At 47.7% G+C, this 23,176-nt stretch overlaps 1 long non-coding RNA gene across 1 annotated transcript; it reads right to left on the bottom strand.

The window, feature by feature from the left end:
* Positions 1-200: 200 nt before the first annotated feature.
* LOC144149383 (uncharacterized) lies at positions 201-5,795 on the bottom strand. Its single transcript, XR_013318289.1, has 2 exons — positions 5,513-5,795; positions 201-3,221 (listed from the first exon to the last, which is right to left on the bottom strand). It is a non-coding gene; the product is annotated as an uncharacterized LOC144149383 (long non-coding RNA).
* Between the last annotated feature and the right edge of the window lie 17,381 nt (positions 5,796-23,176).

The raw sequence follows: 23,176 nt of genomic DNA on the forward strand, positions 1-23,176 counted from the left end.
TTAATGGTACTCTGTTTTTGCATTACAAAGTTTGCTTGTAATGTAGTTTGTCTTGAATACTTTTCATGCATCTGTAAGCTGGTTTGCAAATATTTTGGGAATATACCCCACTTCCTTATAGTGTTACACAGTTTGGAGGTCATACAGGGTTTGTGAGCTTTTAAAGAATGAGCAGTTGTTTTGTATGGGAAGTAAAAGTGAGAAAATTTTATCATTGCCTTGTAATAGACTTTGCCAAGGTCATGCTCATTGAACACGTCATCCCAAGTGATGCCAAGTAAAGCTTCATGAAAACCAGCCAGTGTAACATGGTTTAAAGGCTGATGAGTGAAAGACATCTACGAAGTGAAAAACACCAGGGCTTCAAAATGGCCCACTTTTTCTGCTCTGCCTAGGGCATGGAGTTCCTGCTGTAGGAGCCTGTAGCAGCCATGGAACACCGGTCGACTCACGAGTATGGCTGTGGCACCCCTAAGGTTCAGCAGCAGGAGGACGACGGACGGGGACCATAGCTCTCCAGTGGCCCGGCTGTTCTTCCGGGAGAGGCACTTCTCAACCGCGGGCTTCAAGCATGCGCACGTTCTCCCAGCAGAGCGCCCGCCTGGACGTTCCCACCAAACCTTGCTCAAAACAGCATTTGAGATAGAATGACGACGCGCAGCTGGCAGGCACTGGAGATGCTGGAGGCACTGGTCATGAGGCATTCATCTCAGGATCCCAATCTCAAGGGGCTGCGATTATAGTTGCGTCGGCCAGCAAGATAGTACTGGCGTGAGAATCCGTCGAGAGGCATTTTGGTGGTGTGCCTGATTGTAATCAGCATCCTGATGCTGCCAGCAGCCTTCCGCTTTTAGATGCGACTGTTGCTAAAAACACGCAACCCATTTGCGAAGGTGTGGATCTAACTCTCCCGTCCCCAAACTCCTTCCATGACGCAACCACAGAAAGCATATGCACTGACAGCGCCATCTCCTGCGAAAGTGCACATACAGCACAATCTCTCCCAACGAGGGCTGGATTCGAATTCAGCCTGTGGAAGTGCACATTCAGCACAATCCCTACCCAAATTAGTGCTGGATGCAAATGCAGCGGTCGCTCAGTGGCTTGCAACCTCCCTTCCAGGCACCAGTAGTGAGAGCAGCGTTTCTGGGAAACTTGGAGAATCATCGAAGAATGGTCCCGTGGCAACCACAAATGTACTCGCCACTTCACAGCCCAAGACAGCCTTACCTGCTGCACTGACCGGAAACTCCAACTGGGACCAGGCCATTCAGATCCTCTCATCTGAGGACAGTGATGATGATGTTACTGTTGTATCTGCCAACTTTGCGCCACGGCAGGCCTCCGTTGGTGCTACGCCCAACCCCCCATTGAAACAAGGGCCAAGAGGCCCCGTTACCACCAGCTTTACCCTCCAAAGCGATCCTTTTGGGGACGAGGGATAGCTGCCTAACATGTCCCCTCAGCACCTTTTGTAATGACCACGTGCAAACCACGTACTAAGTTTTGTGGACACTGAGCGTGCCAAGGAAGACGCCACTTCGAAGGGGCTGTCGCAGCCACATTTATTTTAGGCTCATGTTGTAGGAGGCTGATAACAGAGTTACTCGATGTAGGAGTTGCAAAACTCACCATAGGCCCCAAGCATCAAAAAGTGGCCCTACAATCGGTCCATTGTTTCGGATCTTCCCGTACAGTGGCGCCATCACATGGTGACAAAATAATGTTTTGTATCTTCCCGTACAGTGGCACCATCACTTGGTGACAAAATAAACTATACAACGTCGTTCGCCGCTCGATGATTTGAGCAAAAAATGGTATTTGGGTGCTTACGTAAATTTGTAACGCCGAAGAAACCCAATGTGCTCAGCCTCGCAAGAGTTTTATACGCATTCAAACCAGGAGCAGTAAAAAAAATGCAGCCATGTGGTCAGCGAGATGCTTTATCGCCTGTTCATTGTCGTCTGCTGCGCGTCATCTGCGGTCTACCGGCGGCAAAGAAAGAGTTAAAAATTCACTTCCACGGCTTTACACAAGCTGGAAAGGATTACTTAGAGCCGCTTGATCAGCTTCTGGATTATTTGTGGCATAGAGTGTAAGAGCGACAACTGCAAATTTAGTACTTCAGGCCGCACATGTGCCATTCGGTTGAGGCAGTTGCGCAGATGCAGAAACTATCGCAACAAAAAACCGCAGTTAAACCGACGCACGTTGCCCCACACCCCGCGGTACTAGTCTTCCCAGTCGCAAAGAAAAAAAAAGTTAGGAGAGGCTTTGGCCTTTGGCTAAAAGCAATGAAAGAACTTTAGTTGATAACTGGGCTAGCCTTGGGGCGCCATCTAAAGGCTAGTCGAAGAACCAGGAATTTTGAAGCTCACAATGGCACTGGCGTTGAAAACGTCAATATAATACAAGTGTTTTGAACAGTGCTGATTTTTAAGAAGCTTTTATTTTTAGGTGCTACCGCAGATATCCAGTGTGGCGACATTTTTGGTGAAATCTTAAGAAAAAAGGGCCAAGTTTGGCGACTTCTTGCTCGTCATCTGGCGTCGTCTGACAAGTCTAGTTGACGATATCCTGTTTATTTTTCTGCTACGTGCATGCCGACAGCAAGTGCACTCCAGTGTGGTTTTAGAAGAACGAGCAAGTGGTTGCAAGAGGGGCAGAGCCAAGTAGTCACTAAATGGGCCGAACAGCCCCACCAATGCCTGCACCCCCCCCCCCCCCCTACAACAGATCAGATCAAAATTGCCTGGATTCGGTAGAAAAAAGCAAGTGCCCTCAGACAGCACAGGTGGAGGGAGAACCCAGCACTTTTCTCAACGAAAACGTATCTTGCTTGCGCTTTTCACGACCTTGTCGGTCGTGAATCGGTGCATAGCCTGGCAGCAGAATCTCAACTACTTTCAAGATGGCTGCCATGACACCTCCTCCGTAATGAAGCAGGGCTAATCTGGGGTCGGCCATAGGGAAATGCAAAGTTCATAAAGAAGCTAATAAGGTCCGCCAGGGCTTGCGCAAGTGTGCAAATAAGAGAATGATCTCACGTTCGGCCGCGGTGGGAGATGTTGCCCTTGTTGTGGTGTAAGAACACGTAGTCGACTTGGCCGTGGAAGCGCTGGCCAACAGATGTGGTATGCCCGGCCGAGTCCGTGATCAGGGGGGAAAAGGTGTTCTGGGACGCCTTGAGCCAGACCACATGATGTCGCGAACACTGGAGCCTGTAAACAGAAACACAAGCCTCACAACCACGCGCGTGACGGTGCCCAGAAGTGCTCTCAAATGTCACTGGTGGTGGGTGGTCCATACACATGTATGGACCAGAGCATTCAAAGCGGTAGCTGCCACCGCCCTGCCATTGTGGCCTTTCTTGGCCCTCATTCGAGCTCACTTGCTCTGGGAAACCTTCGTGCCACAACCTTTGCTGTCCTTTGCCTCCACTGGCCACCGTTATGCGGCTAAGATCCTCTGACTGAAATAGCTTTCCTTCTAGCTCACTTGCGATTCATTGTAGGGTTTAACACGCCAGCGCAACGTAGGCAATGAGGTGCGCCAGAAGCACTGGATTAATTTTGACCACCTGGGGATCTTTAACGTGCGCCGAAATTTTAAGCACATAGGCATTTTCGCTTTTTGCCTCCATCAGAAAAGTGGCCGCCACGGCCGGGAATTGAACCCACGCCCTTGGGCTCAGCAGGACAACCCCTTAGCCATGGAGCTACCGCGGCGAGTCTCCCCAAGTTAGTGTGAAAAGTTACGGGAAACAGCAACAAATATAACAATGCATCAAGACTTGCACTACATCTTAATTGAATAAAATTTTATTTGTGAAACACTACTGTAGTCACAGTACTTGCGTTCTTCGTAGTCACAGCCACAACATTTGTAGCTAACCCGGTCACAATGAAAGCCTTCACCTAAACGCAATGCTCCTGTGGAACTAATTGGAGAGAAAAAGCTTTGTAGAGTGCACCAAAGGGCGTGTTGTCCCATGTCCAAAATAAGCCACACAAAAGCACGTCATAATGTGACAAAATGCGGTCAGGACAGAGCACTTGTCCTGCCTTCAGTTGACACTGACAGCTGTCAACGTACCTAACCACCAGCAGCACTCTCAAGACGCATCATCATTAATTAACATTCCTCGAAATTAATTTCTTCTCCCTCTGTCCTAGCCTAAGTAGGACCTTGAAGCACGAGCTTCAGCAGGCTCACACAAATGAGCAGGTTACAACATACCTCATAAGAGAAGAGCAGTTTTTGAGTTGCCCTGGACATTTTTCGCTAAACGGCCCAACTCTGCATGGCACCAACAGTAATAACAAAAGCACCAAAAAATGCACTCACGTGCACCCTATGCTCTTCAGCATCAAAATAGCTGATACGTACGCTGAAAATACTCATTGGCTCTCGCACCCAGTGAAGACGAGCTGTGATGTGCATAACCTTTTGTGCTGTGCAAAAAACAATGCATGTTTTACCGTCCACAAGTGTCACGTTAGCAATGTCGCTGTGCTACTGACGAGATTTGTGCCCACAGAACGTGGCAGTCTAACTCGGTCCCACAAGTATGTCATGGCAAACGACATAAGAGCCATTACGGAGGCCCATATATTTGAAACACTCTCAATACGTGACACGGAAATCAAGGGCATTGCACTAACAACACGCATAATAATAAAAGGATCCATCAAAGCTCTTTCACACTGGAACACCCAGCCCATTCACACAGCGAGGCCTCTATGCAGGGCTGGGCAGCCTCGGCCAAATACACAAGTGAAATTTACAGGGACTGCCGGAAAAAAGAAAAGGCGGTATTGGATGCATTGGAGCGACAAGTAAACATTCAATGCTCACAACTGACCCCAGTTGGCTCATCTTATGTGTAGCGTCTCAAATAACTGCTTCGCCTGCCGAGACGGCAGCGAGACAGACACCTGTAGCTTCCGCGGCCTGTTCTGGGTCAAAGAAAGCAACGGTGGGGTTTCGTTTTGAGCATAACTTAGCTCTACGCCGCGCGCAATCCGTCTCTGTCGTCCTAAACGAAGGCCGTATCCCCGCGCACGACTTAAGTACAGTAAAGACCCAATTCGGCATTAGTTGCACGCAAAGTCCAATTGAAACACTGCATCTTGAAGCAGCGCCAACACACCTCCATGACGCCGAAATGCCATTTCAATCAGCTGAAAATCGAAAGCTACTCGCGAAACAATGCATAAGTTGCGGCACGGCACGGCCAGGCACCAGAGGTGAATGCGGACGTCGTGAAATAACTCGTGATCTTTCGTTCGCCCCTACCGTAAGTCTCGCAACGAACAACCAACAAGCACTAAATGGTTTTAGTAACTCGCGATAGCGTGACAGCGGGAGCTGTCAAATTATGAAACCGGCCGCGCCGGGGTTCTAGGATTTCTGGAAACACTGTAAAAAATGTGTGTAACGAGTGGTCAGGCATCGACAAATGCCGAGCTCCCCACCTACTAGCATGACAATAAACATTTAGAGTTCTTACCCGTGAACGCCGTTGCGCCAAAAGCACGTGTCTCCACCGCCGCTGCGCAGTAAAAGCATTGACGGACTCTGGCAGTACGTTTATGTCCTCTTCGTACGCAGTGCACAGTAAGAACAAATGACGCGCAATTAAAATGAAGCATTCTACACATTCCTGGCAAAAAGGTGAAGGTTGACACCTCTCACAAAGCCTGAAAACAGGTACGCGAGTTCTGGCAGCCCAACAAACCGAAAACGCATGCCCCGCTTCGCCAGCGCTTTTGTCTTGAAAGGAGAGATGAAAGGTCTCGTAAAACTGGCAAAAGTGGGGGTGTCCCTATTCGCACGCCCTGTGCGAACAATTTTAGTTTGTGTTCGTACGTCGCGTGGGAACAATTTTTATTTTTAGGTCGCACGCCGCGTGCCAACAATTTTTATTTGTAGTTCGCACGCAACTGAAATGGAGAGGAGGAATTCACGTCGGGCCAGTTCCACGGCCGCTGGATGAGAGGCGCACTCCAGCAGACGACTCTGGAAGTGTGGGAGGCCTCGTGTTTGTGCTGCTACAGGTGCTACAAGGAGGAAAAGAAGAATTATTTGTAGTTTGCCCTCAGGTTAATTGTGTCGGCGCCTTTGTGACTGTATTGCAACGCTACTTGTGATACATTCAAGCAGCGCTCAGAGATCTGTCTCAGGTTGTCGGGTGAATTTCTGACGACTGCGAACGGTATGTTTGTTGTCCCGCGAAGGTTTGCGTCTTCTCGAGTGTGCGTTCGTGTTACGTGCCCAGGAGTGTCGTTTTCTCGGCGAATGTGCCAGCTTCACGCGGTGGACAAATCGGCTGCCTACGCAAGTTGTCAACGCCCCCTAAAAAGTGAGACAGTAAAAAAAAAGGAAGTAAAAAAACAACTTAAAATGCCCACTTTCGAGCGTTTCGAGCGTACTGATGTCTGGCATCGTTGCACCTTCAAAAGGGCCTTTTCGGCGCCCAGAAGTAACCAAGTGGGCCTGTTTCTTAACTAATCTGAAATGTGATATCGCATCGTGGTTGTTGTGATCTGAAATATCATTGTTTTTGTGTCGTGTTTTTAATCAGGCGATATGCACCTTAACCCAACAGCATATTACTGAAATGTTAAATTAGTGCAAAATTTGTAAGTTAATGGGAGTGGTTTTGCTGAAAACTTTTTTTTTTTTAATGTGTGGTGCAACCCTTTCATGTATGTTGCAGGGCAACCACCGGACGTCCGTCGGCCGTCCACCGTACGTCCATTCCGGCTCTAGCGGACGTCCGTATGACGTCCGTTTCAGGGCCGATGGACGTCCGTTGGACGTCCGGTTTCAACACTTCCGTACGTCCAGTCGGACGTCCGAAACTGGCTGTATTTTGGATGTTCAGTAAAAATTTACAGAATCACATAATGACTATAGCTAATATTCTTAAAACGAACAGTGCAGTACACCGCGCAAGGCTAGCGCACTACCGGGCAGACGGCATACATGAACACAGTGAACTTGCTTCACGTTTCGTTAGCGGTTCTCAATTCTTATATATCCTTCCCCAAAGAGATCGTCGTTGGTGTTGGTGAAGTGCTTCAAAACAATTAAAAAATTAAGCTTAATATTAGAAATATGCAAATGAAACTTGCAGCATACAAGCCAGGTTGTTGATGTACAAAATCTTTTTAATTGAAAAGCGCAGTAGCTTTTTTGTTTTTGCTTTTATATTCAATTTACGCCATTATTTGATGCTCCATAGTAACTTTTTACGTCCGTTGGCGGATGTCATTCGGACTTGTACATCCGTTTCTGAATGTCCACTGTACGTCCGAAAATGTACGTCCAAAAATGGACGTACAGTGGCCGTCCAAACTGGGCCTTGGATGTCCGGCTGTATTTCGGACGTCCAACGGACGTCCGTGGTTGCTTGGGGTGTTGCAACATATAAACTGTATACTGAAACACCCTGTATATTTCTCATTGGAGCTAGGGCAGTATTATAATACTGCCCTCTAATGCCCTCTTGCACAGTTTGGGATCCGCACACTAAAGTTAACATTAGCAATCTCGAGAAAATCCAAAGAAGAGCTGTACGTTTCATCTATTCCAAATATAGCCGCCTTGATTCCGTATCTCAACTAATGAACACGAATAACACCCAAACTCTTGAACTAAGGCGCAAATTTCTTCGCTTGAAGTTTCTGCACCAACTGGTTAATAAAAAGCTCGGATTAGATAGTAGTTTGTATGTGAATCCACTCTCAACCAGATCCCGTCACACCCGGCCATGACAAATCTCTAACCCCATTTTTTGTTCCCCGAACTATTGAAGCATAGAGGTAATACTACTTGAAGAATGGAATTCGTTACCCGTTTCTGCACTTTCCACTTTTGAATCCCTCGAAGCTTATTTTAGCCCAAATACCACTGTGCTGAGCTGATGCCTTACCCTTGTTAAATGCATTTTTCTTTCGCAGTGTCTAGAGTGCCGTCCGACGGCTCTTTAGCGGGGCCTTGCAGTGCCGTCCGACGGCGCTGCAAGCGTATGCTCCCGTGCCGTCCGGCCGGCCGGCCGGCCAGTCCGGCTGGTCTGGCGCGTGAGCGGCGGAGCTTTCAGAACACGGCCAGCACCGCGCCTTCGAGCTTCAGTCGCCTAAAGATACCTATACGAAAGAAAAGAAGTCCATATGACGCACTAGCCAGCTCAAGATCAGACGCTCGCGGATGGTTGGTTATATGACGTTGTGTTAATGTATCCCTGTGAGCAAGCGAGCCGAAACCAAGGTTCAATGTGCGCTCACCTAGTGACTCGGGCACGTCGGGCACGCGACGCGTGTCGCGCGATGAGGCGGTGTTGGCACTTGCGACGAGAGCTGTTACCAGACCTGTGCGATCGACTTCCTTGCTTCAACCATTTGCAGTCAAAGAAAATTATGTTACATGGATGCGACAAAGACAGGTAGAAATCACTCCGGAATAGTACCGTAATGGTACCGAAAGCATTGCGGGTTGCAAGAAGAGTCGAAAATAACGAACTCAAGCAGACACTTTTTAACATCTTATATTGCAGTAGGAAATATACACCTTTGCTTTCACGCCACAACATCTGTCATCCAGACCGCAAAGTTCACTTTTTTTCACAGACGCAGAAGTTCTGGCGCCTTTGAACTCCACGTTGAAGCCTTGAAACTCTATGCGTGTTTACTCCTCGCCGACAGAGGTACGACAAGGATGCAAGTCAGCCTACCGTCCCGCTATGCCCCCAGCTATGACTTGCTTTGACAAGTCAGAGTAGTTTCTGCGCACTGATGAGTCCCACTTTGTTCGTATATTAGTACATGTGTACGCTGAAGCAACTGACGAAAGGGCTGGTGAGCGCGGGACGCTGCTTGCCGGCCCAGCGAGCCCGCTTTGGCGGGCCGGGCCAACTTTGACCGGGAGGCGGCTCGCCACCGTTTGGCATTGCAGGTGCAAACAAACGTTTCATTACCGGCTACGTCAGGTGACTCTGCAGCCGTAATTTACTATCCGGTTTTGCGATGTAATCGCGCGACGAGGGACGAGCGATCGGCGCCGCCGTTGCAAAGCGACGAAAAGCGAAGGCCTCCTCATTGCTTTGCGACGTGACACATTGCATCTTGGTTTCGGCTCGTTTGCTCGCAGGGATAACGGCTAAGCACTCGCGAGAGTCCGATGTTGAGCTGGCTGATGCGTCATAAGGAACTTCTTTTCTTTCGTGCTGGCCGTGTGCTGAGAGCTCCGTACAAGCCATTCAAGCGCCGGACCGGCCGGACGGCACGGGAGCATACGCTTGCAGCGCCGTCGGACGGCACTGTAAGGCCCAGGTAAAGAGCCGTCGGACGGCACTCTCATAGAGTTTCATTAGTATGAAACTTTATGGGCACTCTAGACACTGCGTTTTTCTTTCTTTTATGTTTTTTTTTGTTTTTATCTTTATAGCTTGTATTGTCCTTGCAATTGTGACTCAAGTATTCTTGTATTTTGTAGTTTCTTGTCTACTCCTGCTTGGGTTGTCAAGCCTGCACTATTGAATAAATAAAACAAAAAATATATACAGGGTGTTGCAGTATACAGTTTATAACGGTAGATCGTTGCGTAAAAACCGACTTTTTGATAGCTCTGCAGGATGGGACCCTAGACAAGCGCCTTTCCCCTCTCCTGTCAAAACTGTATACCTACGGGCTGATCCGTAAATATATGAGCAGATCGAACAGGCGCATGAGTTATGAAACCATCACAAGAGCATACACTGAACGCAACCTGAACAAGCTAACGAACAAGGCGTTACATCAGTCGCCGCTTATTGCAATGCATAAAGATTTACAGAAGCTGCTTTAAGGTGCCCGTAGCCGTTGCCTACTGGCGTCGTAACCTCAGTACTTTTGCAAACAGCACACACTGTTGCACTGATGAGCTGCGCTCAACACAAGAAAATACGTGCCTTTCCTGGGAAATACTTGTTTGACTGGTAGCCTAGGCGGATGATTGGGGCCCAGTCTGCAGGTTAGTATCGTCCATAAGATACGACGGTTTTCCTGCACAACACAAACTCTGTTTAAGAAACAACATGCACACGAATATGTCGTGGGATCACAGTAAGCCCTGGCATTCACCTCTGTATTTAAATAACATTCTTCGTTACCTGCGAAATCTTTATAGCACTCATCATTACAATGTTAGCGGTTGATGAAGCCCGAATCTTTTGCTGTGCGAACGAAGCCCACAGTATCGCCTCCGCTTCGATTGTAAAACGACAGAAATGACGCTCATTCAATCGGCATGGTAGTACCACAATCGCTGCCTTAATTTAATAATCATTAGCTTTCAAAATTGCCTGTCAAGCTCAGACCACTTGCGACACTCGCTCTACACTGCCGTGTTTGCGCTCAGGCTACGTGGGATGCGCGCGAACTCTAAAGGAATTTACCTGAGACGAAGTGCTCGCTACAAACTTTTAGTGTGTCGCTTCTTTATTCACGTCAGCATGGTTAAGGCGACGAAACCACTCCGCTCAGCGCTTCGTCTTGATCTCCTTCGTCAGGGCGCATTGCCTGTGAACAACGTTTGGGACCGAGAAAAAACTCACGGGATGTATGTTTTCCCGTGCTCCCTGCTTTTTGCTTGTGGTGTTGTGTTGCAGCCATATACACGGCACAATAAACCATGGTCACCAACAGCAGATATTTGCGCGTACAAGTCGTGCAGCAACAACTGCCGCAACGCAGGCCAACGCAGCCCAGTCACGCTTTGCTCCTAAGCAATGGCGGACCGGAAGTGGTCGTTCCCATTACCCATTGCGGGAGATCACCGGTGGCTGGTCTGCCGGCTATTGAATACCCCGTATAGTCTGTGATAGTGCGTATCTAACATGAGTTGCAGGGTCTTTCAGGTGAAAGGGAACCTCTCCTATCTCGGCAAATATATGCGATTTCTTTGTCCAGCGGGGCCACGGTATGCGTATCTCACGTGCGCGCTGGTTCGAGATACAGCAGGCCTCAAAATCAGGCTCACACGGGTCGCAACTTTTCATATGCTGGGCAAGCATGCTGTTGGTCGTTGATGCATCTTCCCGTCTGACTAATGTACGACTTCTTGCACGATAGTGGAACTTCATATACGACATCCTCGTCGCGTTTGACAGAGGGTGTTGCCGGATTATTAGTACAGCTCTTGCGCACTTTCTCTAGGTTAACTCTTCTGCACAGTTTGTTGGTCGATGAGAAAAGCAGACGTACGGGATGACTGCTCTCCTTGTCCCCTTCCATGGACTTCACGTCAGCCTGGACAGGAGGGGTTAACTTCGCATCAGCTCCAGACCCCGTGTCAATGGTGTGGTACATTGCCCGTCAACCTGTGAGTGACGGCCCCTCCATGGCAATGGTCCGGCGCCGGATGCACCTGGCGCCTCCAGCTGCCAGGGCTACAGTGGTAGTAGCCACCAAGGCCCCACTACTGCCGAGTCCAATGACCACAGCTATACCACATCAGTTCCAAAGAACGTGGTAGATGCATGTACTAGAGACATTTCGTGTGTGGAGACACGGTAGAGACATTTGCAGAGTGGCGCAAACGAACCTCTTTGCTTTGAAGTCGCATAATTCAAATCAACGGATCATTTGACGTGGCCCATTGGTCCTGGCATTTCATATAAGAACTCATTTGTTGAATCACTTACACTTCACCATTCACCACTCCATTTTTGTTTAATTGTGGCTGCCAATTAAGGTCTGCACCTTTCTAAAGCTTTAACAACCTGACTAAAATTGTGTTAAGTGCAAGTATAAACATTTGAGCGACGTGGTCGTGGCAAGAAATGCATCTGCACAACGATCAGTCGTCGCCCTCGCGAACTGTAATAATGCTAACAAAACAACCTGCCTCGTAAATTGACTTGTTTTTGTTGAAATCCTGGAATCAAACATTTGCTTGTGCAGGATGTATGATTTATAGTCTCCATGAAAGAAAATTGCTTTATCAAACTGAACAATGATCATGTTCCAAGTATATATATACCAGCTAATAGCAGTAGATGGGTAACCTTTTGGCGTTTTAGTATTACGGTATAGCTTGTAAAATATGTGCGGTTCTTGGGGCGACCTAGCCAGTTTTCCGGCGTAGGCCACCGCACCTACGGCAGCCCAGCGTGGTTCGCCGATACGAGAACACAGTAGACAGTAGTGCCGAAGCACAGCCGTTTATTTTGGAACTCTTAAAGCATGCGAGCACAAAGCTCAATGGCGTTCACGAATCATGCCATCCGGTCGTGATCGCGATCTGGAGGCAGGCACTCACAGCTCACAGCGTGCCGCAACAACAGTCCCCACTTGAGATACATGGTCCGCCACGGCCGTGCTGTTCTGCCGATCTCACGCAGACCGGCCCTCCGATCTGACTCTGTCTTCCGCACACACTTTGCGCAGCCAAGCGCGCGGACCGGTGGTGCCGTCTCTTGGGGTGCCGACGAACCAGCGGAGCGCCGGACCAGTTTCAGCGCATCGCGTCTCTCCCTGAAGCGCGCACCAGCTCGGGATCGCGGTTTTTCCGCGATTCCCACAAGCTTTGTCAGCTAACATACGGTTTCAGTCCAATTTTACAATCTTATTCTGAATGTGTGACGAGGTTAAATTTACTGAGATGAGATTGATCAAGAATTTTGAATGTAAGGCATAACAAGCACCATTTGTGGTTGCTGACGTTCATAGGAGGTTCATTCCCTCACAAAACCGAGATGGTAATCAGGGCATAGGGTAATCAAAGCTCCTCATCGATGTTTTACAAGCAAATGTATTTGTCAATCAGGCGACACTTTTTTAAACTCCCACCGCCAAGAATTTCTACCCAAAACAGCCGACAAATGCAGCTATGATTTCTGCATGAAGTACTACGGCTCTGTCGATAGCCGCACCATGTCGCACTTTCCAAGGCTCTTCACTACCCACAGCAAAATACCAGCAGTTCTTCTGTAGAAACAATAATGTGAAACGTGTAAATCCCAAATGCGCAAGCAAATCCCATGAGTGTTGGAGGCTGCTGTGAGCGGCTGCCAGTAACGACATGCCCACTTCCATTCCTTCACCTACATCACGTCCGGCCTTTGGTAGCGACACGCTCTCTTTCTCTCTTTTCCTTCTTTTCCTTCTAGTTTTGAAAACGCCTATTTTTACGAGACGTTTGTGTAGCACAGGTTGGTATTTCGAACTCAGTGTTTTACATTTACCGCTCTTTTTATGTGTACTATTGGATGATAGTATTTTTACATTGGTAAAAATTTGAGCGGATTTGGCCTTTATTTCGAATTTGAAACTCTTGCCATGGTTAGGCCAAACAAGATTTCCCATCAGCATACGCTACTTTTCGTGTAATCCGAAGTTTAATGCGAAAGGTCGATGTATCACTAGCCACCAAAGCATCACAAACCCAATGCATTCTTCCCGATGTTGTTTGAAATGGTTAGCTTGTGTACATGTATGGTTACTTTTGCTGTTCTTAGGGAATTCATCTGTCTTCGCGGTCAGTGCTACCTGCGCACCACATCTCGCTATCTGGAAGTGTCCGGGTACTGGAACAGTATTTTGAAAAAAAAAAAAAGGCTGTACAGTCGAACACGGATATATCGAACTCCAAGGGGATCGCGAATTAGTTCGATATATGAAAAATTCGATATAAAAAATATGGGCTCTGAGACCTCACCTATGGCGGACGATCACTTACCGATCGTCGCATTCAAGAATGACAACTGATTCCGCTCTCACGACGCAACAGGACACTTTATTTCCGTGAAAAAAAAAAAATCGCTGATCTTGGCCTGCTTCTTCGTCCTGGTAATGAAATTAAAGACGCTGGTCTCGATCTTCTCGAGGCTGCACAACTAGAAAATTCCAGCAGCACGCTGCGCCTTCGCACACCGTGCACAATATGCACGCAAAAGAAGAACAGCGCGCACGTACCACAAGAAATTTGAAGGTAACAATTCCAAGGCTCTCTGAACGGACTCCAACAAAGCGCTCGCAACGGTCATCTCCGAGAGAAACAGTGATCTCCGAAAGGTGCGGGACAACTCGCCAAACAGCAGCAACAGCAGCAAAATGCAAAAGAAGGAGGAGGCCACCAGCGCCTTCGTTCCCTCTTCCCTTTCGCGAGACGACATCAGGGAAGACAGACCCAGAGAGAGAGAGAAAAAAAACTATTTTTCGGCAAGCCGGGGAACGTACGCAGCCGAAAAAAAAAAAGGACGTGCGCAGTCGGGGCATCCCTACCTTGCACTGTCTCATTTTCCGAGCGTTCGGGCTTGGGTGCCTAGAGAGATTTAGCATACCGGGCTCCATCCGCTAACGCTACGGCGGCCGGTAGCGGGGCCCGACTGGGCAAGCGCAAATTCGTTCCGGTAGGGGGGGAGTAGTTCCGCGAGCCAGTCTTCGCCACCCCCGCGCATTCCTCCACATCCTCCTCAACCTCAATCGGGAGTGCAGCCACCGCCGAAGAGTACCTTACAACTCGCGCGGCGTTCGATATACCCAATACAGTGAAACCTCGATATATCGAACAGCGCGGTGCCCGCGAAATAGTTCGATATAACCAGAATTCGATATATGAAATTCCGTAAAAAACGCGTCATTAGCTGGTACAAATCAATAAATGAACGAATTGTGCAGTAAATACTCACTTGGTGCTTCAAAGTATTTATTCTTTTGGCTTAAAATACTGCAGCAGGGTAGCCTGGTGTGTTATACACGACTTCCTCAACGTAGTCCAAACGTTCCCCAAGCGACAGGCAGGTGCCTTCTATAGCGCTGCAGTAGCGGTGCGGCAGGGCCAATACCGCTGAAGCCTCGGTCGAAGTCGGGAGCGGGGCACAATCAGCGCTTGCGGGTACAACCTCGGCAGCGTCTTCGTTTGTGCGCTCAGTAGTAACCTCCGCCAGGATCTCCAAATCCGTCAACTCCGCCGTCGTTCCGGTGCTGTCGTCACCGCCGACAAAGTCATCAATTGATGCACATGCTTCGTGGCTCAGCACGAACAAAGCGCTCCAGCTGGCCCCGGGTTTCTTCAAGCTCGCATTCTTCTTTTGCACAGTCCAATTCTGCTTCAGTCAAGGAGGTTAAATGCGCAGCAGTCGGGAACGCCCATCGCGCCACCGCTATCCTCGAGGGTACTGCGGGATAGCTCGCCGCCTGTCAACAGAGCGCAAGCGGTCTGGGCAGTCTGGGGTGGCGGAGTTCGATATACCCATTTCACGTCCGTCCCAGTTCGAAATAAAAAATTGAAAATGCATGTGATTTTCCGCGTGATATATAAAGTGTTTGATATAGGCAATAATTCGATATATCCGTGTTCGATATATCGAGGTTTGACTGTATTGGAAAAAATACGGTTCGATATAAACGTACGAATTCGTATACTTTTACACAGAATTTTCAAGGGGATGATTCATGAGTTCGATATAGACAATAATTCGATATACCCGTGTTCGATATATCCGTGTTCGACTGTACTAAAATTTCTGGACCTACAAAAAAGTTATCCCTAGTGGGTTTCATACCTCTAGAGAAAGCAGTTCCTCGAGCTTTTGAAACATAGGTTGTCCACACGTGCATCGCAGAAAACATGGTTTTCTGGCCAACTCTTATTTCTTCATAGCACAATTTAGTTTCCATGCTTTTGCATTTTCTGGGGCTTGTATTGAACAGGTGTACCAGGTTCCCAGCTGGTTCTACACACTTTCGCTTTCCGTACAAAAATACGATGAACAAGAATTGTCCTCGGCGTCAGCTCTCCTAATATCATCCGGAAATTCACATGTAGGCTTGCCAGAATCACTAGAAAGGCGACGATTCCATGGCATGGTCACGTGTTGCCGCCCGCATTGCTTATCTTAATTCAGGGCGCCCGTTACATAACGCTGGCGGCGCTTTATAAAAATAGGCACCTCGGGAAAAGCAAAAGTGAAGAGGAAGTAAATGTCTCTAATACTCAGTAGATGGAGCACGCTCTTAAAAGCGCCAGATTTGAATGGAATAGTGTAAAAATTTGAACTCGAAAGCATTGATATACTATCGATTTGAATAGGCCTGGGCAGGAAAGTGGTAATATTGGTGTGTGCACTGTACCACTAATCAAACAGACTTCGCTAGTTCGAACTCAGGTTAATTTGAATAAAGTTTCATTTTTGGTGGCCTTTGCTCTCAGTTGGCCGTATCTCATTACAACCCATATAATCATCTCTGACCAAATTTGTCTCCTTAAAGTCTGAATAATTGAGGTTTGTCTGTATTGTTTCGTGTGAGGCTTTGTCTAGTAATTCTGCTTTTCATTTGGTTTTCTTTTGCACTACAGTCCTGCCCACATATAACAGCCCCACTTAAAGCGAACTTTCGCTTCTAACGAACAAAGCCCGTGTGACCATCAAAATATGCATTATTTCAATGGCCTCAAAACGCACGTACAACGAATGTCTTTGAGCCTTTCCAATCGGTTTCAGCCAACGCTCGGTGCCCCAATGTTAATGAAGTGCCGTGCGAGAGCGATGCCGAGGAATCGGACGCGGACGACGACGAAATTTCCTAGCCTGCGCCCATAAGCGCGCCTGTTGCAATGAGCTAAATAGAGGACCTCAAACACCTTGTTTACGCGAAAGGCCTCGGCGAAGAGCGCACGGCTGCTCTAAATAAACTGGATACCGCCCTCATCAAGTCTGCACTGCAGAAACAAACAGCCATCACGCATCTGTGAGCGAAAAAATAAATTGTGCTTCGACTTATGATTTCTTTACTGTGGTCCATTTACTACGAACTTCGGGATATAACGAACGGAGGCCGCGTGAGGCTCAGGTTCGTTATAAGCGGGCTCGACTGTATAAAGTTGAGCTTCTTGTTTCAGATGTGGCAAACTGGCACGATGGTAAGCCTTGATAGAAATAAAAGGTTAGGCTTCTCCTAGAGATGTGTTTATCCAGTTATTGCATAAATGTGATGGCTAAGGCAATACTCAATGAATAACTAAAGTTACACCACTTTAGCTCAAAAAATGCACTTGGAAAATTTTCCTTTTATGGTAGAGAGCGTATGCTTGCAGTCCATCCAAGGCACATGACAAAATTAAGCGGCAAAGTTACTCTTTGTAGAGACACTTAAGAGATTTTGTTGCAACACTAGCGACCAGTTGCAGTGCTCCGGCCTTGCTTGTAGCAGGAGTCGAATGCACACCAAATTCTCATAATAATGCATTAATCCTTGCGTGCCTGTAATGGCCTTCACTCTTCGAAATGGTCCACCTGGCAGCCACAAGTGGATTCGCTGCATTATTAACCTCTGCGCTCACGTGGACCAAGAAAGGCTGGTCCATAGTGTTATTGTCCGTGTGCAGTTTTTTTTTGTGCACAACGTTCTTTGTAAACTGCATGGCACATAATTACACGTGAGTTTTATCTCATGCCAGTAATTGCTACATTTCTTCTATGCACTGCCATGTTTCTTTTAATCTCCATGCAGGTTCAAGCAGCCGTGGCCATCTGCAGGCGTAGCGCTGCCAAGCACCAGGGCTTCCTTTCGGTCTACAGTAGGAGTACGTGTGTGATACCCAGAAATGTGACATCTGTGTGATGTACGCTTGTTGCATTAATAAAATTAGGAGCGCTGTTTTACTTTTCTCTTTTCTGTCAGGTTACACACAAGCTGAGAACATGCATGTTTTGACATGGACTTTTCGATTGTTCAAGCATGTCTTTATTGGAAGGATTAAGTTCAAGTTCACATTTGAAATAAATATTCAGAAATTGGGGCAGCTGGTAATTTACGTAAGCTTCAACGTATGGAGACTGGTAGGAAGGCTGATTTTTGCGTACTGTTTACCTAAAGGTATACACATTTCTTTTTCTGTCAATTTCTTTAAAGGAGCCATGAAGAGAAAATGCAAGTTGGTTTTATTCGAAAGATTTCGTGTTTTATAGTGCCCCCAGCGCTTGTCCGGATACAAACGATGCTTTATTCACTGAGAAATCATACAATTTAGGTTAAAATTTTGATTTTCCCGCTAAATCGTTTGTTTTCGGGGTCTGCAATGACATCACAGGAACCGGCCGCTCTGCAGCCTAGAACGGAGCGGCTAAAAGGAGGAAAGAAATCCTTGGGTCACGTGATCAAAACGTGACGTCACTGGGCTTGTTTTTGAGCGCCTAGGGACAACGCCGAAGTAGGCGCAGCATTTCCCTGCGATTTGAGTACCCAGCGTGTCAGTGGCGTAGCCAGGGGGGGGCTGACCGGGCTCAAGCCCCCCCCGAAATTTTTCCGGCCAGCGCCGTGCTGCCTGTTATGCCTGGTACGTCGCCTGTGAAGAAAGGGGCATAACCTTCTGACGTGCTACTATTAAAAACATTCACGTCTGAATGCCTGTCCTGACGCATTGGTGCTTACACAAAACGAAGCGCCCAGGTCAGGATAATTGCGGAGGGATGCAGCTCCAAAAGCGATGGCGCCTTCGGGTAAGTTCAGCCCACTAGACGTCAAAGGTGTGCGTTGTGTCCCTTTGTGTGTGGCATGTCGCCACACAGAGAATAATTGCCCGGCTGAGTCATTCTCAGCAGAGTAGATTGACTCGTCGCGGTATGGCCGGGGAAGCATGAGCCCCGTTTACATTGACCCGACGAGGGCGCGTTGAGTCGAAATAAACAGGTTTTTTGGACTCGACCCCCCCATGTATAAGCGGACGGGGTGGGTCAGAGAGCCGTCGCGGCGAGCCCAGTCAACTCGGAGGCAGGGGGTGGGTTAGCTCTCTCGTCGGGCTGAGTCGGCGGTCCGCGGGGAGCAGAATACCGTATCTGCGCGGTTCTAACGCGCCCCCAATTGCAACGCGCGGGTAACTTCGCGCAGGAAAATTCGAAAAAAAAGTGTGACACTGACGGTACTGCGCAGATGGAAAAGACATGTCACCACGTACCTGGAAAAGGGAGATTTTATTTGGCGTATGCACCTCTGGAAGTCAAAAATGAATTGTGCTTCACAAGGTTGCTTATCCAGCTGCTGCTGGAAATAAAGTTATAGCGGGGAACACTGAATTTGCTTGCGATTTCAAGTGCCTTGATCTTCATAATTCTAAGAGTTAGGGGCTAAGCAGAAGCACAAAAAAATGTGCAACAGCCGACCAGGGTATGCGGCATGCCATTGAGGAATCAGTGCGCCGAAATTCAGTCACGTGGTGTTGACGGATTGTTTTTTATTGGATTGAGTTGGATTTTGCGGGTACTTCGTGTCCGTTGCGCATGGCAATGCTGCTGGCCGCTTTAAAGCCTTTTTCGGTTTTGAGCCCGATTGTAACGTGCACACAAATATTAAGCTACCTTTTAGCAAAAGAGGGTGCGCGTTAGAATCGTGAAAATACGGTAGCCCCTTTTCCGTGAACCCCGCCGCTCCCCTCACCTCGATTCTTTGGACGGGGTTCATATAAACTCGGACGCGTCGAGGTAAGCTGAACCCGCCACTCAACTCACCCCGCCTCCGTCGCGTCCATGTACACGGGGCTATGGAGTGCGCAAAAAAAGAGGGACCGCCGGACATTGATGGGTGAAGACTGGCACGATGAAGGCCCGAAAGGGAAAAGACGATCTTTGTATGCGTAAGCAAAACCATGTGTAAGCGGCGGTGGTTCTGAAGAAAACGATGGTTCTGCTTATTGGGCGAAACGCCTGCTTTAGCTGGATGACTGTCGGGGGGGTAGGGGGGGGCGGGGGGAGGGGGGGCAGAGGGCCTTTGTGGGTGAGGCGTACAGCAAAGTATGCCCCTCTTCTGCACGTCACCCCTTCATTCTTTTTCACGTTTCTGTGGAGCCCGGGAGGGTGTTGGCGTGGGATAATTGTATGGTCTCAGCTTGCGCGCACTGCATGTTCTCTCCTGAAAGCAGTGTTCCAGACAGACATTTTCTCCTCCGCGATTAGACAGATTCGTTCGGCGGTATTTTTCGCTAACCTAGGAAACTGGGGAACACCCACTTGACAAAAAGGGCGCGGTGCCCCCAAAGCGGGTTTTCATGAATGCGGCAGCAGCGTATCGCATTGGTTCGGCGAATCCGGCGCGGCTTTATTGTAAGCGCGAAGGCGCGACAGTCACCAGCCCTGCCACGGGCAGACGGCGGTCGCGACAGTGACTAATAACCGATGGCCATCTTTGACCTGGTCACAACTAAAGCCCCTCCATTGCGTCCACGGCCGCTTTTTGCCTGGGCGGCGGCTGCCCAGAGCTGTGTATATTCAGGGGCCTGAGTCACAACAACGCCGACATGAGAGAACGGTGCAAGGGCAGAAGCGCCCTGGCTTTGGGAAGCTCACACTCGAAGTGCCATGCAACACACAAAAGAGGCCGCAATTGTAAGTCATTTTCTTCCCTTGACCCCTGATTTATCCTTGCGTGATCACTGCCTTGCGTGATCACTGTATCTTTTAATATTTAAATAATTGCTTCCTAATATTTACACGACGTCACAGTACCTTTATGTCTGCGAGCCAAAAAAATTATATCTCCTTTTATTTCTAATGCAATTTTTGCGTTTGAATTGGTTGTTGAAAGGTGCGCCAGCTATGAACCAGGTAGGTACCTTTGAAAGAGGGAAAACGTAAATTCTACTCATATAAATGCTCAACTATCCTATGATGCACAAAGTTGACGAGGGTTACTCAAAGCGTACCCGGACAGCGTTACGTTCATTAAGAGTTACCGCTGTCCATGAAGTACATGAACAGTTAAAAATATATTTGTTCGCTGGAGCTTTAGTAGTTTGCATCATCTACATTCACACAACGCAATGTGAGGTAGCCGCTGTCGCATATGGTGTGCCCGTTATCGGAACTTTTGTTGCCGCGTTTCATACCGACGCGCGCATTCACTGCTACACCCCATTTTAAAATCATCATATCAGTGTGCGCAAGTGAAGCGCCTTCGTACTGCTGGCGAAAAAACCAACGTGCCTTTCTAGTAGAATTTTCCTTCAGCTCTTTCTGGCCTTTTTTTTTTTTTTTTTTTTGAAGTTTTGTGGGCTCAAGAGTATCGTTCTTTCAATGCTCAATCGATTTGGTATGATGAACGAATGTCGTAATTAAAAAAAAAAAAACAGGCTACAGACCACAGGCCCTCTCAAGAGCACCAGCACACCTCCGCCCCACGTGCGGGTGCGCGCTGAAGTGATTTTGCCTGGATCCACTACTGTTATACGTCCTAAAATATCGCATGAAGTAAATTTCGAGCATTACTTAAGTAACCGAAATGACCGAGGAATTATCACTGTAAACAACTTTGCAATTTTTTGCCAATGCATTGTGTCGTAGCCTGAAACCATGCTTCGATTTGAACATCACGGTCGCTGTACCACCTTAACTGTACCATTACTGTCCGTTGCATGCTGAAATACGGTAGTCTGTGGCATTTATGTACGCGGGGCCATGCCATTACGCATGTTTTCTTGGTGCTGCGGGCAACAAAATGCTAACCCATTTCGAGCATCGACCCAGGCCATGTGCAGCTTCCCACTGCACCCTGTTTCCTGGTGGACCAAGGAGCGTCCCAACATAATATATTTCTATTTCCCGAGTCGCTAACGAAAACCTCAAAATTCCTGTGCGTCCTCCAATGCTGTTTTATCGTTTACCTTTAAAACCGCCAGTGTGTGCTCGGCTCAACAATGGCAGCGAACGCGTCCAGTAAACAGTATGTCCTTTCATTAATATTTGAAACCAGAATGGTAAAACCTCATTATAATTCTTTCCTGAGATCTCACGACAAAATTCCAAATGCAGCATGGTTTTGCTCAACTTGCATGCCTAACCGCAAGAGTATGGTCAAACAACGCCGTCTTTGCGTTATTATTTGTTCTTGATAAATTAAAGTTCGTTATTGCATTGAATAGTGAACTTTGCAGCGATTTTCTCTACCTCATCCAGGAGTGGTACTTACACCTAAAGGGGATTGCCGCCCCACAAAAGTTACTGAATAGTACACTCCTTCAGGCAGACTGTATACGGGAATTTGCGCTCGAAGCATTGAAAACGTGACAGAGAATAATGCAAGTATTTCAGAACACGAAGGCCGAGCTTTTTAACGACATTTGGGCGTACCGTTGGCGATGTTACAAAGCACCAGCTTCTCATATCTGCCTGGCGTCCTTAGAAGCTATGAGGTGGACTGCGTCACACAATCAAAACAGAAGCCGAAATTTCAACTGACATGGCTTGACAGTACCGATGGCTGAATTATTCCGCTTTGCGTGAGGGCTAATCCTACCATATTCGTGTAATTTTCGCCGTTAACAGCGCAGTTCTCGCGCGTGATGTATAACGCTTCTTGCATGCATAATTCATAGCCTGTCGTTTTTTTCTTAAGATGAAACCTGTGCTACGTATAACGTAAGTGCATAGACCCGGTGTATTCTGCACAAACTTTGATTCATTGGCCTTACACTGGAAGATTCTGTACGGGGGCAGAAGGCTTATAAGCAAAACAATTTCGACATTTAAACATCAACTAAATAAAAAGATATAATTTTTACGGCCTACGTCATTTTATTGCGGATGTCACAGACACCATACTGCACATGAAATAAAGCAAGTAATCACGTCAAACTGTGACCATTTAGTGCAATGCCTGCACAATGTGCCCGTGCGTGCAATGTACGTCCCGTATCACGGGATCAGATTTTCACCGCGGGGTCTGCGGATTTTCGCCCAGTTTACTACTTCACCTGGCACAAATACAATCACAATAAACACCAATATCATGAGAGAACCGGCCTATTTGAAGACAAAATACAACCTAGTTCAATTTAATATCACTAGGTAGCCTTTGGTAACTCGTACAGCTCCATTCCAATCACAGACGTTTTTTCAACCGAAGCAATGCAACAAACAATTTTCAAGTTGTGCGCTGCAGTGAAGTAATATGGGCAGGAGTGAAGTACATAGGCCAGCACTAAAACGTAGTTATGAGTATGTTAACTGCACGTTAGAATGCAAATGATAAGATCAATGGAGGCCCCTCTACAATCGCGCAATCATGTTCCTTGGCGGTGACTTAGGTCTTTGGGCCAATCGTACATACAAAATCCTGTGATGGCATAGTGAAAAGTGGGCGGGGATTCGCCACTGCTTCAAATGTTTAATTGACTGATTGATTGACTGTAGGATTTAAGG

This window comes from Haemaphysalis longicornis, unplaced genomic scaffold (assembly GCF_048455015.1).
Source record: "Haemaphysalis longicornis isolate Haplotype H1 unplaced genomic scaffold, Haemaphysalis longicornis Haplotype H1 scaffold_8, whole genome shotgun sequence".
In the NCBI taxonomy this organism is placed as follows: Eukaryota; Metazoa; Arthropoda; class Arachnida; order Ixodida; family Ixodidae; genus Haemaphysalis; species Haemaphysalis longicornis.